Source organism: Triticum urartu, chromosome 3A (genome assembly GCF_056163025.1).
Source record: "Triticum urartu cultivar PI428250 chromosome 3A, HENAU_Tu73, whole genome shotgun sequence".
Classification (NCBI taxonomy): domain Eukaryota; kingdom Viridiplantae; phylum Streptophyta; class Magnoliopsida; order Poales; family Poaceae; genus Triticum; species Triticum urartu.
In genome coordinates this window covers 89,903,465-89,920,646 of record NC_141875.1, presented here as the reverse complement: position 1 = coordinate 89,920,646, position 17,182 = coordinate 89,903,465, and the positions used below count along the sequence as shown (strand labels likewise).

Below are 17,182 nucleotides of genomic sequence, written 5' to 3'. Positions count from 1 at the left end.
TAGACCCATTTGCAGCCTATTGTCTTGGATCCTTTAGGAATTTCGTCTAAGTCCCAAACATCTTTGGAACTCATCGATTTCATCTCGTCTTCCATTGCCTTCATCCACTTCGATGAATGAAGGCTTCTCATGGCTTCTTCATATGAAGTGGGATCTTTTTCTGTATGAACTATTTACGTGTTATAAACTTTATAATCAGTAGAAATAGCTGACTTTTTGTGTCTTGTAGACCTTCTAAGGGACTTAGTTTCTGGCACATTCTGTGCCTCAACATCTGGCACCTCTTCTAAAATTTGTTGCTGCACCTCCCTCTCATGCTCAACAACGGGTTTAGTCGGCTCCTGATGGACAGGTTCCAGGTCTACCCCCATAGTTGTCATGGGTGGAGTTGCAACTGGTAGTGAGAAAAATGTCTCATGAATCATTGGATCAGGTGCATGCAGCTTCTTCTCCTCAGGATCAATTTTCCAAGCTACCAAGCCCCCCCCCCTCATCTTTTCGTCCTCTAAGAAGACTGCATGTCTTGTTTCTACAAACTTTGTATATCTGTCTGGGTAGTAGAAACGAAAACCCTTTGATCTGTCTGGATAGCCAATGACGTGGTAACTCATGTTTTGGTATCTAAGTTTGCAATATTTGGATTAAACATTTTGGCCTCAGTAGGGCACCCCCATAGCCTGAAGTGTTGTAGGGAGGGCACCCTTCCTGTCCATAGCTCGTACGGTGTTTTGGGCACCAACTTGCTTGGTACTCTATTGAGAATATGAATGGCGGTTTTAAGCGCCTCCATCCATAATCCCAATGGCAAGTTGGAATAACTCATCATGCTGCGCACCATATCCATAAGTGTATGGTTGAGCCTTTCAGCTACTCCATTTTGCTGAGGCTCGCCCGGCATTGAATACTGGGCTACTATGCCAGTCTCCTGCAAGAACTTTGCAAAAGGTCCAGGGACTTGGCCATATGGAGTGTGCAGACCGTAGTACTCTCCCCCACGGTCGGACCTTACTATCTTTATTCTTTTATCATGCTGATTTTCAACCTCAGCTTTGAATATTTTAAATTTATCCAACGCTTCAGATCTTTCTTTGATTGGATAAATATAACTATAGCGAGAGTAATCATCTGTGGATGTTATGAACGAGTCATATCCATCCACACTTTTCACTGGAAATGGTCCATAAATGTCAGTGTGGATGATTTCTGGTGTGCCTGTGCTATGGATTGCACCATTTTTGTTTTGATTTATATATTTTCCTTTAATGCAATCTATGCATTGTTCTAAGTCTAAGAATTCTAACGGAGGAAGAATTTCACTTTTGACTAATCTTTCTATTCTCCCCTTGGAAATATGGCCCAAGCGACAGTGCCATAATTTCGATGATTCGAATGTTCTCTTTCTTTTCTTTTGTTCTTTATTCGACGCGGAAACATGTTCTTTCAGATTGCATACAGAATAAACTTTTTCATGAAGTGATAACAAATAAAGCTCATCGTGTAGTAAAGCATCACCCGCATAAGAATTATTTAACCATATGGAACACTTGCCATGTCCAAAATAACATTTATAATTATCTTTGTCCAAACAAGAAACACTTATTAAGTTTCTATGACATGATGGAACAAATAAAACATCTCTAAGTAGAAGATTGAATCCATCGGCTAACTCCAAGGAGATGTCACCGACAGCTTCAACTCCGTTTGCCACTTGAATGTGTCTTTCGCTTCTTAGCATAGTCCGCATCGAATGGAATCCATGTAAAGAATTTGCAACATGAACAGTTTCTCTTGAGTCAATCCACCAAGTGGATTTTGAAAACTGTGTATACAAGGATTCAATTACAAATGAAACTATATTGTTACCTCTTTTTGCCATGATTGACTTTAGCCAATCAGGGTAGTCGACCTTGTAATGCCGGTCTTCTTACAATGGAGACATGTGTCTTTGTCCACCGGGAAAGGCTTCTATTGATGATGATAGGGAACTTTGCCATGTGGCTTGGAGGGGGAACTTTTGATGTTTTTCTTGTAATTCTTTTTCCTCTGATCCTTCACATAGTTGAGTGAACCACCATGTGAGGTTTTGAGTCTGTCCTCTTCTTGGACACACATTGCTATTGTCTTTTCAATGTCCCATGTTCCACGTGACATATTGTAGTTTACAACAAAAGTTTCAAACTCCTTTGGCAGTGAAGCCATGACCAGATGAACTAGGAGCTTTGGTTTGATCTCCAGATCCTCTTCCATGGGCTTGAGCTTTGCTTCCATATTGCTCATCCTGAGGATGTGCTCTCTTATTCCACGATGTAGCACCCCGTATGTAACATGCCAAATTTGTATTCCAACTCTTGCCTTTTCCGTCTCTAAGTTATGATATTTCCTCGTTGTCGAGTTTTTGTCTTCGTGTGCTTTTGTCTTGTCATGCATCTCATATCATGTCATCATGTGCATTGTATTTGCATACGTGTTCGTCTCATGCATCCGAGCATTTTCCCCGTTGCCTGTTTTGCATTCCGGCGCTCCTATGTCCTCCGGTGTCCCTTTCTACCTCTTTTTGTGTGCGGGTGCTAACCGTTTTTGGATTGGACCAAGACTTGTCATGCGGCCTTGGTTTACTACCGGTAGACCGCTTGTCAAGTTTCGTGCCATTTGGACTTCGTTTGATACTCCAACGGTTAACCGAGGGACCAATAAGGCCTCGTGTGTGTTGAAGCCCAACACCCCTCCAAAGTGGCCCAAAACCCACCTAAACCCATTCCATCATCTAGGCCGTTCGATCACGATCACGTGGCCGAAAACCGTGCTCAATTTGGAGCCTCCTAGCTCCTCCTACCTATAAAAAGGCATCACCACCCGAAATCCCGGATCACTTCCCCCCAAACCCAAAAAAATCCGCTCCCAGCGCCGCCGGACACGTCCGGAGTGGACCGGACGCGTCCGCCCGCCGCCTCAACCTATCCCCGCTCGACACGTGGCACCGCGGGAGCCCCACTTCGCCGCGGCCCGTTGCCACCGCGCCGCCCGCGCCCTTCCTCGTCCTTCGCCGCTCTGGCCACCGCCGCCGCACGCCACCTTGTTCCGCCGCGCGGCGCCACCTCGGTCCACGCCGGCGAGCCCGCCACCTCGCTCCTCGCCGGCAAGCGCCTCGCCGGACGCCTCGGCTTCCGCACCGCCGACCCCGCGCCTCCTTCGAAGCCCGGCCGGCCTCTCCTTCCTCCTCCGCGTCCTCCCGGCTGGCCACGGCGTCCCTGTTTCGGCGAGCCACTCCGGCGAGCACCTCGGGTTCCGTGCTGCTACAGTGACCTCGATCCGGATCTAGATCTAGAGACCTAACGGTTGACCTAATTTTCCCCGTTTCATTAATTATTTGCATACTTCATCATGTCATAAATTTGCACCCGTGGCCCCGTTTTACGCGTGTAGCATATCGAAATGTTCGTCTTGACGAGTACTTCATTTCATCTCATTGCATCATGTTCATTTGAGATCATCTTGATGCCCTAAATGCTGTTGGAAGAGTGCTAGTTTCTGTTAGTTTCAGATCCATATCAGTAATTGGACATTTGTCATTTTTGCCATGATTGATGTGTGCCTCCTATGATGTTGAGCCCTACATGAGTTTTGAAGTATGCCATGCCATCTATACAGGGGTGTATGCCATGTATTTTTTTGATCTCTGGTGACTAGCACAAGCATGCAAAGTAGCCCTCTCAATGTTGCTGTTTTCAAGGACTTAGAAATATTCTAAGTCTTTGTTCTGTCTATATTTTTATGCCATGTGTTCATGTTGCTACCGAGTGATCTATGCCTCTTTTGAGCATGATCAGTAAGGATGTTTTGTAGATATTGTGGTGCTCTATCCAGCCATGTCTTTGTTTGCATTTATGGAGAACCCTAGCTTGAGTCAATCGAGCTCTACTTTTTCTATAAAATGTTCCTGGCAGAATTTTACATGTTAAGAATTTTTAACGAGGTTGTTGTAGTTGATCCGTGCATGCTATGATGTTGTTTTTGCCATGTTTAGCTTCTATGCCATGTCTACTTGTTGGGTGTATGCTTAGTTTGTCATGCAATGCTTTGTGGTGAGTGCATCGAGCTCGTAAACATGCCTACTTGATATCTGTTTTGCCATGTTCCAGTTTTCTGCTAAGTCTGAATCTGTTAACGATAATTGCTATGTTCACATGGATGCCATTGTACTTTCTGATCCCTTTTGGCTTATGTTCAGTAAGGGACTTTTGTTGTATGCTTTGAGTAGCTTCATTCCATGCTTAGCTTTTCCATGATATGTTCCTGTAGCATGTTGTTATCGTGCTCTAAACATTGCTTCCTGATGTTAAATTCCTAGCATGTTATTTTCTCCAAGTCTGTAACCTGATATCTTTTGCACTTTTGCCATGCTTGTTTGAAACTGCTATTGAGTGAATTAGCCGTAGCTCAGTGTTCATCTTTTGTCAAGAATCTTGAGTGGATCCCTGCCATGTATTTTGTTGCTATGTTAGAGTGATGTAGCTTGTCGTTCTTGATGCATTTATATGGCCTCGTGCTGTTAATCACAGACCGGTGCCATATTTGTTTTTCTTGCCATTTGCAAACCGCGTATCCGATTCCGGTGATCTTTATATCGATTTCGACCGAAATCAACTCCTCCTTCCAGTGGCACTCTTGGTTTTCCAAGTTGAGGCCAGGTTCAATCTTTTTTTTCCAAAACATGCATATGCATCGCATATCACGTCCCGCATATCATGCCATGTTTTGCATCATGTTGTTTGTGCATTGCCCGTGGTTGATTGTGTCTCCCTTTGCTTGTTGTTCTTGCTTTGGGTAGAGCCGAGAGACGAGTACATGATCGAGGAGCCCGTTGAGTATGCTTACGAGGATCAAGCTAACGTCAACTCAGAGAACTTTGCAGGCAAGATGACCATACCCTCGAAATCACTTCTATCTTTGCTTGCTAGATGCTCGCTCTTTTGCTATGCCTATGCTATGATACCTACCACTTGCTTATCATGCCTCCCATATTGCCATGTTAAACCTCAAACCCACCTTGTCCTAGCAAACCGTTGTTTGGCTATGTTACCGCTTTGCTCAGCCCCTCTTATAGCGTTGCTAGTTGCAGGTGAAGATTGGAGTTTGTTCCTTGTTGGAACATGTTCTTTGTTGGGATATCATTATATATATCTTGTCTATTTTAATGCACCTATATACTTGGTAAATGGTGGAAGGCTCGGTCTTATGCCTGGTGTTTTGTTCCACTCTTGCCGCCCTTGTTTCCGTGATACCGGTGTTATGTTCCTTGATTTTGCGTTCGTTACATGGTTGGGTTACAATGGGAACCCCTTGATAGTTCGCCTTGAATAAAACTCTTCCAGCAATGCCCAATATTGGTTTTACCATTCGCCACCTAGCCTTTTCCCTTGGGTTTCACGGACTCAAGGGTCATCCTAATTTTAACTCCCCCCCCCCCAGGCCAGTGCTTCTCTAAGTGTTGGTCCAACTGAGCGATGTCCGGGGCTACCAGGGGCAACTCTGGGCTGGCCTACCCGACGACTGGCTCATCTGAGTGTGCCCTGAAAAAGAGATATGTGCAGCTCCTATCGGGATTTGTCGGCACATTCGGGTGGCTTTGCTGGTTTAGTTTTACCATTCTCAAGATGTCTTGTAACCGGAATTCCGAGTCTGATCGGATTGTCTTGGGAGAAGGAATATCCTTCATTGACCCTGAGAGCTTGTGATGGGCTAAGTTGGGACACCCCTGCAGGGATTTGATCTTTCGAAAGCCATGCCCGCGGTTATGGACAGATGGGAATTTGTTAATGTCCGGTTGTAGAAAACTTGAAACTTAACTTAATTAAAATGAATCAATAGAGTGTGTGGCTGTGATGGTTTCTTTTCGGCGGAGTCCGGGAAGAGAACACGGTCTCGTGTTATTCTTGATCGTAGGTTGTTCTAGGATCACTTCTTAATCATAGTTCATCGACCGTGCCTTTGCCTTCTCTTCTCGCTCTCTTTTGCGTATGTTAGCCACCATATATGCTGGTCGCTTGCTGCAGCTCCACATCATACTTTTACCCTTCCTATAATCTTAAATATTCTTGACCGCGAGGGTGTGAGATTGCTGAGTCCCCGTGACTCACATATTACTTCGAAAACCAGATGCAGGGACCGATGATACCGCTCCAGGTGATTCGAGTGAGCTCAAGTGGGAGTTCGATGAGGACTCAGGACGATACTATGTTTCCTTTCCAGACAATCAGTAGTGGTGCCCAGTTGGGGCGATCAGGGACTTTGTCGCATTTGGGGTTGTTCTTTATTTTGGTTCCATAGTCGGACCTTGATTGTATCTGGATGAATGTAATGATATTTATGATATTTGTGTGACGTGGCGAGTGTAATACAACTATGTATCTTTTCCCTTATTCATTACATGGGTTGTTGTGAAGATTACCTCACTTGCAACATTGCTTACAATGCGGTTATGCCTCTAAGTCGTGCTTCGACACGTGGGAGCTATAGCCGCATCGTGGGCGTTACAAGTTGGTACTCAGAGCCTTCCCCGACCTTAGGAGCCCCCTGCTTGATCGAATCGCTGGCGTTGTTGATACTAGAAAAATGTTTTGAGTCATTTAGGATTATATATATCGGAGAGTACGATTCTTTTTACTCCTCAGTCCCTTCGCCGCTCTGGTGAGGCATCCTGACGTAGAGTTTTGACTCTTCTCTTCTCAAATTTCACTAAAAAAAATTTAGGATCACGCGGGTATCTTGGAATCGTTCCGATGTTTTTGTGACGAGAACATTGTTATTGGTGCCTCCTGACATTTAGGGGTTGTGGCAGTGTCCCGAGGAGTTGAGCTCTGAGGTGTTGTCGTCACAATTTTATCGTTGCAATTCTGGAATACCTGAGTTTCCCCGACATCGAAAATCTCTTTTATGCTGTTGTTGGTGAGATAACCTCGACGCCACCCAGTACTGGGCGGGAGTTCGGGATTATTGCCATAACTCGTATAACGGAAGCTTTTCGAAGGTTGAGGTAAATGATTTCCGAAGGTTTCTTGGTTATCTGTTGAAGGATGGATACAACTGGATGTAGGATTTGCTAGCTTTGGGTGAGATATTATGCTTCCCCTATATCCCCAACACCTAATTGCATAACCGGGAGAATTTCGGGAGTTTCATAGCTGGGAGTTCATGTAGCTCTAGTATTTCTTCCGCGGATATTTGGTTTTGTGATTGGGTAATCCTCACCAAGTATTTGTTCATGTTCATACCTTGTTGTTTTATTCTTCTACCTCTATCTAAGTGGCTTCTCAATTTATGGAAGTGTGACCATTTCTATTGGAATGCATTCGTTCATTTTGTTCGGATGTTAATACTATAAGTTGCAATTTTCAAACCATTTGATTCAGCTTGAATATTGTCTGTCAAGATGCTAACGGATGTCACCCTCTTCAGGATGGCTCCTCCTACACGTTCGAATCCTGATCCGCCACCACCACCTCCACCTCCGGAGGCATGGCAAGCTATGATGGCCGCTACCAATGCCAACACTCAGCTGATCATGTAACTCTTGCAAGAACGCAACCAAGGGAATCAAGGCCATGGCAACAATCAAAATCAGTTTGCTACACTCAACCAGTTCCTTGCTAACCAGCCAAAGACCTTCAGCAACATTGTCGAGGCAACAGACACTGATGATTGGCTCATGGATATCTGCAAGCATTTCGAGTGTAGCAATGTCAGGCCTGAGGACTTTGTCAAGTTTGCCTCGTTCCAACTCAAAGACCAAGCTGCAGAGTGGTATCAGCAGTACAAAGATTCCAAAAGAGGTCATGTGATTACCTGGGATGAATTCCGTCAAGACTTCAAAGCTCACCACATTCCTCGGAGTGTTGTTGAGAGCAAGCGTTAGGAATTCCGCAACCTAAAGCAAGGCAGCTTGTCTATTTACCAGTATAACATCATGTTCTAGAATCTCGCTCGTTTCGCCAAGCAGGACGTCCCCGACGAGAAGTGCATGATTTATCAGTTTAGAGGTGGCCTCAGAGAAGATCTTCAACTTGCTCTTGTGCTTTTTGAGCTGCAGAAGTACGATGAGTTTTACAACATGGCAATGAAACAAGAGACAGCTCAGCTCAAGTGTGATGCTTCCAAGAAGCGAGTCAGAGATGCAACTCCTTCTTCCTCAACTCAAGTGGCAACTAAGCAGCAAAATTATTGGTTGCCTCCTCCTCCTCCGTTCCGTCAGCCTTATCAGCAGAAGAGCAAAGGTGGCAATGGATCTTCCCACCCACCCAACCTAGGCTTTCAGAACAAGACTTCGTCTCATGCTCCAAGATCAAGTGCTCCGTATCACCGTCCGCACTCGGAGGTCACGTGCAACAAGTGTCAGCAGAAAGGTCACTATGCCAACAAATGCTTCAATCAGAGGCATCTTCCTCCTCCTCCTGTGAGATCTGCCAGCACCGTAGTGGTCAAGCATAACCCCAAGTCTGCTAAGGTCAACTTGATGAGCGCAACTTAGGAAGAGGACTCGTCGGATGTGATAATGGGTAACCTTCCTATTAACGACATTCCTGCAAAAGTTCTTTTCGACACTGGTGCATCGCATTGTTTCATTTCAAGACCATTTGCATCTAAGCATGAGTTGCCTTTCCAAGATTTGCCTAGACAGTTATCAGTTGTTTCTCCGGGTAAATTCATGAATGCAAGCTCTATGATCCCGGATGTTACTATCACGTTGGGCGACTATAAGTTTCTGTCCTCTCCAGTGGTCCTTGGTAACTCAGATATTGATCTTATTCTCGGAATGGAGTGGCTTTCTAAGCACAAGGCTCAGCTTGATTGTGTTGCTAGGAAGAATCAATTGACACATTCGTCTGAGGATGTTATCGTCTTTGCCGCTTGTGATGATACCATCAGACTGTTTTCTCTCAATGAGAAGGGCAAGCTGGATGCCATCTCTCAGATTCCAGTCGTTTGTGAGTATCAAGACGTCTTTCCAGAAGAGCTTCCAGGAATGCCTCCACACCGGCCTGTTGATTTCATCATCGATCTTGAGCCTGGCATGGAACCTGTTTGCAAACGTCCTTACAAGCTTGGACCTGAAGTGTTGAAGGAGCTGAAGAAACAACTCGATATTCAAGAGCGTATGGGTCTCATCCGACCAAGTTCTTCTCCATGGGGTTGTGGTGTTCTTTTCGTCAAGAAGAAGGATGGAACGGACCGACTTTGTGTCGACTACCGTCCATTGAAAAAGAAGACCATAAAGAACAAGTACCCACTTCCCAACATCAATGAGCTTTTTGAACAACTCAAAGGTGCTCAAGTATTCTTCAAGCTTGATCTCTGTATGGGCTATCATCAGATTCGCATTCGTGAAGAAGATATCCCCAAGACAACATTCAGAACAAGCTATGGTTCATATGAATACACTGTCATGTCTTTCGGCCTCGTCAATGCTCCTCCAACATTCTCCCGCATGATGAACTTCATCTTCAACGCCTACACAAATGACTTCGTCTTGGTCTACCTCGAAGACATTTTGGTCTTTTCCAAGAACAAGGAGGATCATGCCAAGCATTTGAGAGTGGTGCTGGATAAACTCATAGAACATCAGTTCTATGCGAAGTTTTCAAAGTGCGAGTTTTGGCTCGGTGATGTTCTCTACCTTGGGCATATCATCTCTGCCAAGGGCATAGCTGTTAATCCTGAGAAGGTGTCTGCAATTGTGAATTGGGAACCACCTCAGAACGTGAAGCAACTCCGCATCTTCCTTGGGCTCGCAAGCTATTGTCGAAGGTTCGTTGAGAACTTCTCTAAGATCGCGAAGCCTCTTTCAAACCTCCTCCAGAAGCATGTGAAGTACGTCTGGTCGCCTGAATGTGACATCGCTTTCAACACCATGAAAGAAAAGTTAGTCACTGCTCCAGTTCTGACTCCTCCTGATGAATCCAAACCGTCCGAGGTCTTCTGTGATGCTTCCCTTCAAGGTCTTGGTGCAGTACTGATGCAAGAGAAGAAAGTTGTGGCCTATACCTCTCGCCAGTTGAAGCCCAATGAAAAGAACTACCCCACTCATGACCTCGAGTTGGCGGCAGTTGTCCATGCTCTTTTAACTTGGAGACATCTCTTATTGGGAAGAAAAGTGGACATCTTCACTGATCACAAGAGTCTCAAGTACATCTTCACTCAGCCAAACCTCAACCTCAGGAAGACTCGTTGGGTCGAAATGATTCAAGAGTATAATCCGAGTATCGAATATACTCCAGGCAAGGCCAATGTAATTGCTAACGCATTGAGCAGGAAGGCTTACTGCAATAGTTTGATTCTCAAGCCTTACCAACCGGAGCTTTGTGAAGCTTTCCGCAAACTCAATCTTCAAGTTGTTCCTCAAGGATTTCTGGCCAGCTTCCAAGTCTCTCCTACTTTGGAAGATCAGATTCGCGAGGCTCAACTTCTTGATGCTATGATGAAGAAGGTGAACATTGGGATCGCCAAGAGCCAACCCAAGTACAAGTGCTATCGCCTTGATGACAAGGATACTCTATTCTTCGAGGATCGCATTGTTGTGCCTAAAGGTGACCTTCGTAAAGTCATTATGAACGAGGCTCACAATTCACTCCTCTCTATTCACCCTGGAAGTACAAAGATGTACCAGGACCTCAAGCAGTCGTATTGGTGGACTCGAATGAAGTGCGAGATTGCTCAGTTCGTGAATGAATGTGATGTCTGCAGAAGAGTGAAAGCAGAACACCAACGACCAGCTGGTCTCCTCCAACCTCTTACCATTCCAGAATGGAAGTTTCACCATATTGAGATGGACTTCGTGACTGGATTTCCCAAGTCCAAGCGTGGCAATGATGCTATCTTTGTTGTCATCGACAAGCTCACCAAAGTGGCTCATTTTCTTCCTATAAAAGAATCTATCACAGCAGCTCGCTTGGTAGAGCTATATACCTCCAGAATTGTCTCGCTGCACGGCATTCCGCAGTTGATATCTTCAGATCGTGGGAGCATCTTCACCTCTAAGTTCTGGGATTCTTTTCAGAAGGCCATGGGCACCAACATTCGCTTCAGCACAACTTTTCATCCTCAAACTAGTGGCCAAGTCGAGCGAGTCAATCAAATTCTTGAAGATATGCTCAGGCCATGTGTCATCTCTTTCGATATGAAGTGGGAAGATTGTCTTCCATATGCCGAGTTCTCCTACAACAACAACTTCCAAGCGAGTTCGGGCAAGGCCCCATTCGAAATTCTCTATGGCAGGAAGTGTCGTACTCCTGTTAATTGGTCAGAGACTGGTGAACGTCAACTTCTTGGCAATGATTTAATCACAGAGGCAGAAGAAATGTGCAAACTCATTCGTGAAAATCTGAAAGTCGCGCAATCGCGCCAGAAGAGTTACTATGATAGCAAGCATCGTGACTTGGCTTTCGAGATCGGAGACCATGTCTACCTCCGCGTCTCTCTAGTGAAAGGTACTCGTCGCTTCGGTATCAAAGGGAAGCTTGCCCCTAGATACGTGGGTCCTTTCAAGATCGTCGGCAAAAGAGGCGATCTCGCCTATCAACTTGAGCTTCCATCCAACTTTGCAAACATGCATGACGTGTTTCACGTGTCTCAACTCCGCAAGTGTTTCAAGACTCCTGACCGCACCATCAACTTTGAAGAGATTGATCTCCAAGAAGACCTGTCTTATCGTGAGCACCCCATTGCTATTATTGAAGAAACTGAGCGCAAGACTCGCAACAAGTCTATCAAATTCCTGAAAGTCAAGTGGTCACATCGTTCCGACCGTGAAGCCACCTGGGAACGCGAGGATCACCTCCGTTCTGAATACCCAGAGTTTTTCCAGTCCTAGATCTCGGGACGAGACCCTTTCGTAGTGGTGGAGTGTTGTAACACCCCGTATGTAACATGCCATATTTGTATTCCAACTCTTGCCTTTTCCGGCGATAAGTTATGATATTTCCTCGTTGTCGGGTTTTTGTCTTCGTGTGCTTTTTTCTTCTCATGCATCTCATATCATCTCATCATGTGCATTGCATCTGCATACGTGTTTGTCTCATGCATCCGAGCATTTTCCCCGTTGCCCGTTTTGCATTCCAGCGCTCCTATGTCCTCCGGTGTCCCTTTCTACCTCTTTTCGTGTGCGGGTGTTAAACGTTTTCGGATTGGACCGGAACTTGTCATGCGGCCTTGGTTTACTACCGGTAGACCACCTGTCAAGTTTCGTGCCATTTGGAGTTTGTTTGACACTCCAACAGTTAACCGAGGGACCGATAAGGCCTCGTGTGTGTTGCAGCCCAACACCCCTCCAAAGTGGCCGAAAACCCACCTAAACCCCTTCCATCATCTATGTCGTTCGATCACGATCGCGTGGCCGAAAACCGTGCTCCTCCTACCTATAAAAAGGCATCACCACCCGAAATCCCGGATCTCTTCCCCCCAAACCCTAAAAATTCTGCTCCTCGCGCCGCCGGACACGTCCGGAGCGGACCGGACGCGTACGCCCGCCGCCTCAACCTATCCCCGCTCGACACGTGGCACCGCGGGAGCCCCACTTCGTCGCGCCGCCGCTCGGCCCGCTCAGCCCGCGGGAGTCCCCCGCGGCCCGTTGCCACCGCCCCGCCCACGCCCTTCCTCGTCCTTCGCCGCTCCGGCGACCGCCGCCTCAGTCCATGCCGGCGGGCCTGCCGCCTCGCTCCACGCCGGCAATCACCTCGCAGGACGCCCCGGCTTCCGCGCCGCCGATGCCGCGCCTCCTCCGAAGCCCGGCCGGCCTCTCCTTCCTCCTCCGCGTCCTCCCGGCCTGCCACCGCGTCCCTGTTCCAGTGAGCCACTCCAGCGAGCACCTCGGGTTCGGTACCGCTACAGTGACCTCGATCCGGATCTGGATCTGGAGACCTAACGGTTGACCTAATTTGCCCCATTTCAGTAATTATTTGCATACTTCATCATCTCATAACTCTGCACCCGTGGCTCCGTTTTGCGCGTGTAGCATATTGAAATGTTCGCCTCGATGAGTACTTCATTTCATCTCATTGCATCATGTTTATTTGAGCTCATCTTGATGCCCTAAATGCTGTTGGAAGAGTGCTAGTTTCTGTTAGTTTCAGATCCATATCAGTAATTGGACATTTGTCATTTTTGCCATGATTGATGTGTGCCTCCAATGATGTTGAGCCCTACATGAGTTTTGAAGTATGCCATGCCATCTTTACAGGGGTGTATGCCATGTATTTTTGTGATCTTTGTGGTGACTAGCACAAGCATGCAAAGTAGCCCTCTCAATGTTGCTGTTTTCACGGACTTAGAAATTTCTAAGTCTTTGTTCTGTCTATATTTTTATGCCATGTGTTCATGTTGCTACCGAGTGATCTATGCCTCTTTTGAGCATGATCAGTAAGGATGTTTTGTAGATATTGTGTTGCTCTATCCAGCTATGTCTTTGTTTGCATTTATGGAGCACCCTAGCTTGAGTCAATCGAGCTCTACTTTTGCTATAAAATGTTCCTGGCAGAATGTTTACATGTTAAGCATTTTTGCCGAGGTTGTTGTAGTTGATCCGTGCATGCTATGATGTTGTTCTTGCCATGTTTAGCTTCTATGCCATGTCTACTTGCTATGTTCACATGGATGCCACTGGATTTTCTGATCCCTTTTGGCTTATGGTCAGTAAGGGACTTTTGTTGTATGCTTTGAGTAGCTTCATGCCATGCTTTGCTTTGCCATGATATGTTCCTGTAGCATGTTGTTATCATGCTCTCTAAACATTGCTTCCTGATGTTAAATTCCTGGCATGTTGTTATTTTCTCTAAGTCTGTAACCTGATATCTTTTGCACTTTTGTCATGCTTATTCGAAGCTGCTATTGAGTGAATTAGCCGTAGCTCAGTGTTCATCTTTTGTCAAGCATCTTGAGTGGATCCCTGCCATGTATTTTGTTGCTATGTTAGAGTGCTGTAGCTTGTTGTTCTTGATGCATTTAGATGGCCTTGTGCTGTTAATCGCAGATCGGTGCCATATTTGTTTTGCTTGCCATTTGCAAACCGTGCATCCGATTCCGGTGATCTTTATATCGATTTCGACCAAAATCAACTCCTCCTTCCAGTGGCACTCTTGGTTTTCCAAGTTGAGGCTAGGTTCAATCTTTCATTTCCGAAACATGCATATGCATCACATATCATGTCCCGCATATCATGCTATGTTTTGTATCATGTTGTTTGTGCATTGCACATGGTTGATTGCATCTCCCTTTGCTTGTTGTTCTTGCTTTGGGTAGAGCCGGGAGACAAGTATGTGATCGAGGAGCCTGTTGAGTACGCTTACGAGGATCAAGCTAACGTCAACTCGGAGACATTGCAGGCAAGATGACCATACCCTCGAAATCACTTCTATCTTTGCTTGCTAGATGCTCGCTCTTTTGCTATGCCTATGCTACGATACCTACCACTTGCTTATCATGCCTCCCATATTGCCATGTCAAACGTCTAACCCACCTTGTCCTCGCAAACCGTTGTTTGGCTATGTTACCGCTTTGCTCAGCCCCTCTTATAGCGTTGCTAGTTGCAGGTGAAGATTGGAGTTTGTTCCTTGATGGAACATGTTCTTTGTTAGGATATCATTATATATATCTTGTCTATTTTAATGCACCTATATATTTGGTAAAGGGTGGAAGGCTCGGTCTTATGCCTGGTGTTTTGTTCCACTCTTGTCGCCCTAGTTTCCGTCATACAAGTGTTATGTTCCTTGATTTTGCGCCCCTTACACAGTTGGGTTATAATGGGAACCCCTTGACTGTTCGCCTTGAATAAAACTCTTCCAGCAATTCCCAACATTGGTTTTACCATTCGCCACCTAGCCTTTTCCCTTGGGTTTCGCGGACTCAAGGGTCATCTTTATTTTAACTCCCCCCTCGGGCCAGTGCTTCTCTAAGTGTTGGTCCAACTGAGCGATGTCCGGGGCTACTAGGGGCAACTCTGGGCTGGCCTACCCGACGTCTGGCTCATCTGAGTGTGCCCTGAGAACGAGATATGTGCAGCTCCTGTCGGGATTTGTCGGCACATTCGGGTGGCTTTGCTGGTTTAGTTTTACCATTGTAGAGATGTCTTGTAACCGGGATTCCGGGTCTGATCGGATTATCTTGGGAGAAGGAATATCCTTCGTTGACCGTGAGAGCTTGTGATGGGCTAAGTTGGGACACCCCTGCTGGGATTTGATCTTTCGAAAGCCATGCCTGTGGTTATGGGTAGATGGGAATTTGATAATGTCTGGTTGTAGAAAACCTGAAACTTAACTTAATTAAAATGAATCAACAGAGTGTGTGGCCGTGATGGTCTCTTTTCGGTGGAGTCCGGGAAGAGAACACGGTCTCGTGTTATTCTTGATCGTAGGTTGTTCTAGGATCACTTCTTGATCATACTTCATCGACCGTGCCTTTGCCTTCTCTTCTCGCTCTCTTTTGCGTATGTTAGCCACCATATATGCCAGTCGCTTGCTGCAGCTCCATATCATACTTTTACCCTTCCTATAAGCTTAAATATTCTTAATCGGGAGGGTGTGAGATTGTTGAGTCCCCGTGACTCACAGATTACTTCCAAAACCAGATCCAAGGACCAATGATACCGCTCCAGGTGATTCGACTGAGCTCAAGTGGGAGTTCGATGAGGACTCAAGACGATACTATGTTTCCTTTCCAGACGATTAGTAGTGGGGCCCAGTTGGGGCGATCGAGGACTTTGTCGCATTTGGGGTTGTTCTTTATTTTGGTTTCGTAGTCTGACCTTGATTGTATCTGGATGAATGTAATGATATTTATGCTATTGGTGTGACGTGGCGAGTGTAAGCCAACTATGTATCTTTTCCCTCATTCATTACATGGGTTGTTGTGAAGATTACCTCACTTGCGACATTGCTTACAATGCGGTTATGCCTCTAAGTCGTGCTTCCACACGTGGGAGCTATAGCCGCATCATGGGCGTTACACATGACTACTACCTGTATAGTGTTTTGTCACCAGTTGCTTTAACACTTCGGTGGCATATATCTTTGAAGAGTCAGTGAAGTGGCTCTTTATCTTTGTAAGCAACTCCCCTGCGAAAGTGCACTCTGCAATGGAGCCCATAATGGTGCTCTTAATTGTATTCTTTATAAATGCCATGCACTTTTTGTTTGCATTGACCCACTTTTGATTTTCTATGGAGAATGACATCTGCAAAGGAGCATAACCCCCCTCTTTATATCCCATGCAGCATCATCATTAGTTGCCGCTCTTACTAGCTCTGTAGGCTTGACCGGCTGTGGAGTGTCCACAACCCAGTCTAGCTCAGCACAAACAAATGCCTGTTCTAGCTACTTTCTTCCTCCACTCAGTGTAATTGTCACCTCTGAGTGTTGGAACATCTTTTAGCAACTCATCAAGTGAAAGCCTCCTAAAATCACAATTTAAGTGAGATCTATATAACCAATCAGATGCATTAATCTAACGTTGGTCAAATTAAACATACAATTGTCTATGCAATTAAATCTATATTACCGTTGGGTAAAATATTAGAAATAAATGCACCTTTAATTTCAATAATAAAACATGATCATGTTATTAACAACGTTGGTCATAAAAATAACATAATCATTTCATTTCAATAATCACTTTTAACATGCTCTTAAAATATAATTCTATCTAAACTTTTATTTTCTTTGCAAAAAGCACTATTAATTATTTACGCAGCGGAAAAACATGAATAAAAATCATGAACTTTTTTATTCATTTCAGGAACTTCTCTTTCACCGAATAAAAATCCTGAACTTTTCTTGTTCTGAAAATTTTCTCATTTAATTTTCAGTTTACTATTCTATTTTCTAAACAAAAAAATTCGATGGAAAAAAATTTGCATAGAAAAACTATTTATGAAATCTGCCAAAAAAAGCTGGACAAAAACTATTAAAAAACATGTAGCTTCAGCCGGCCTCGGCCTGGCGTGGGAGGCCCGCAGCAGCCCATGGCCTCCTCCTCCGCGCGCTCGTGCGAGCCGTCCTCGCCTCGATCTAGGCCACCGGCTTTAGCCCAGCGCTGCCTCCTCCTCTTTGGCCCAAAAGGCCCAGCGCAGCTTTAGGTTTTTGATCTGCACCGCCTGTGGAGATCCGACGGCCAGCCGCGTGTTTCGCTCGAACAAAACAGA

At 45.5% G+C, this 17,182-nt stretch overlaps 1 pseudogene; it reads right to left on the bottom strand.

Annotated features, from left to right (window-relative positions):
* Nucleotides 1-607: 607 nt before the first annotated feature.
* On the bottom strand, nucleotides 608-16,215 carry LOC147978716 (uncharacterized; annotated as a pseudogene).
* Between the last annotated feature and the right edge of the window lie 967 nt (nucleotides 16,216-17,182).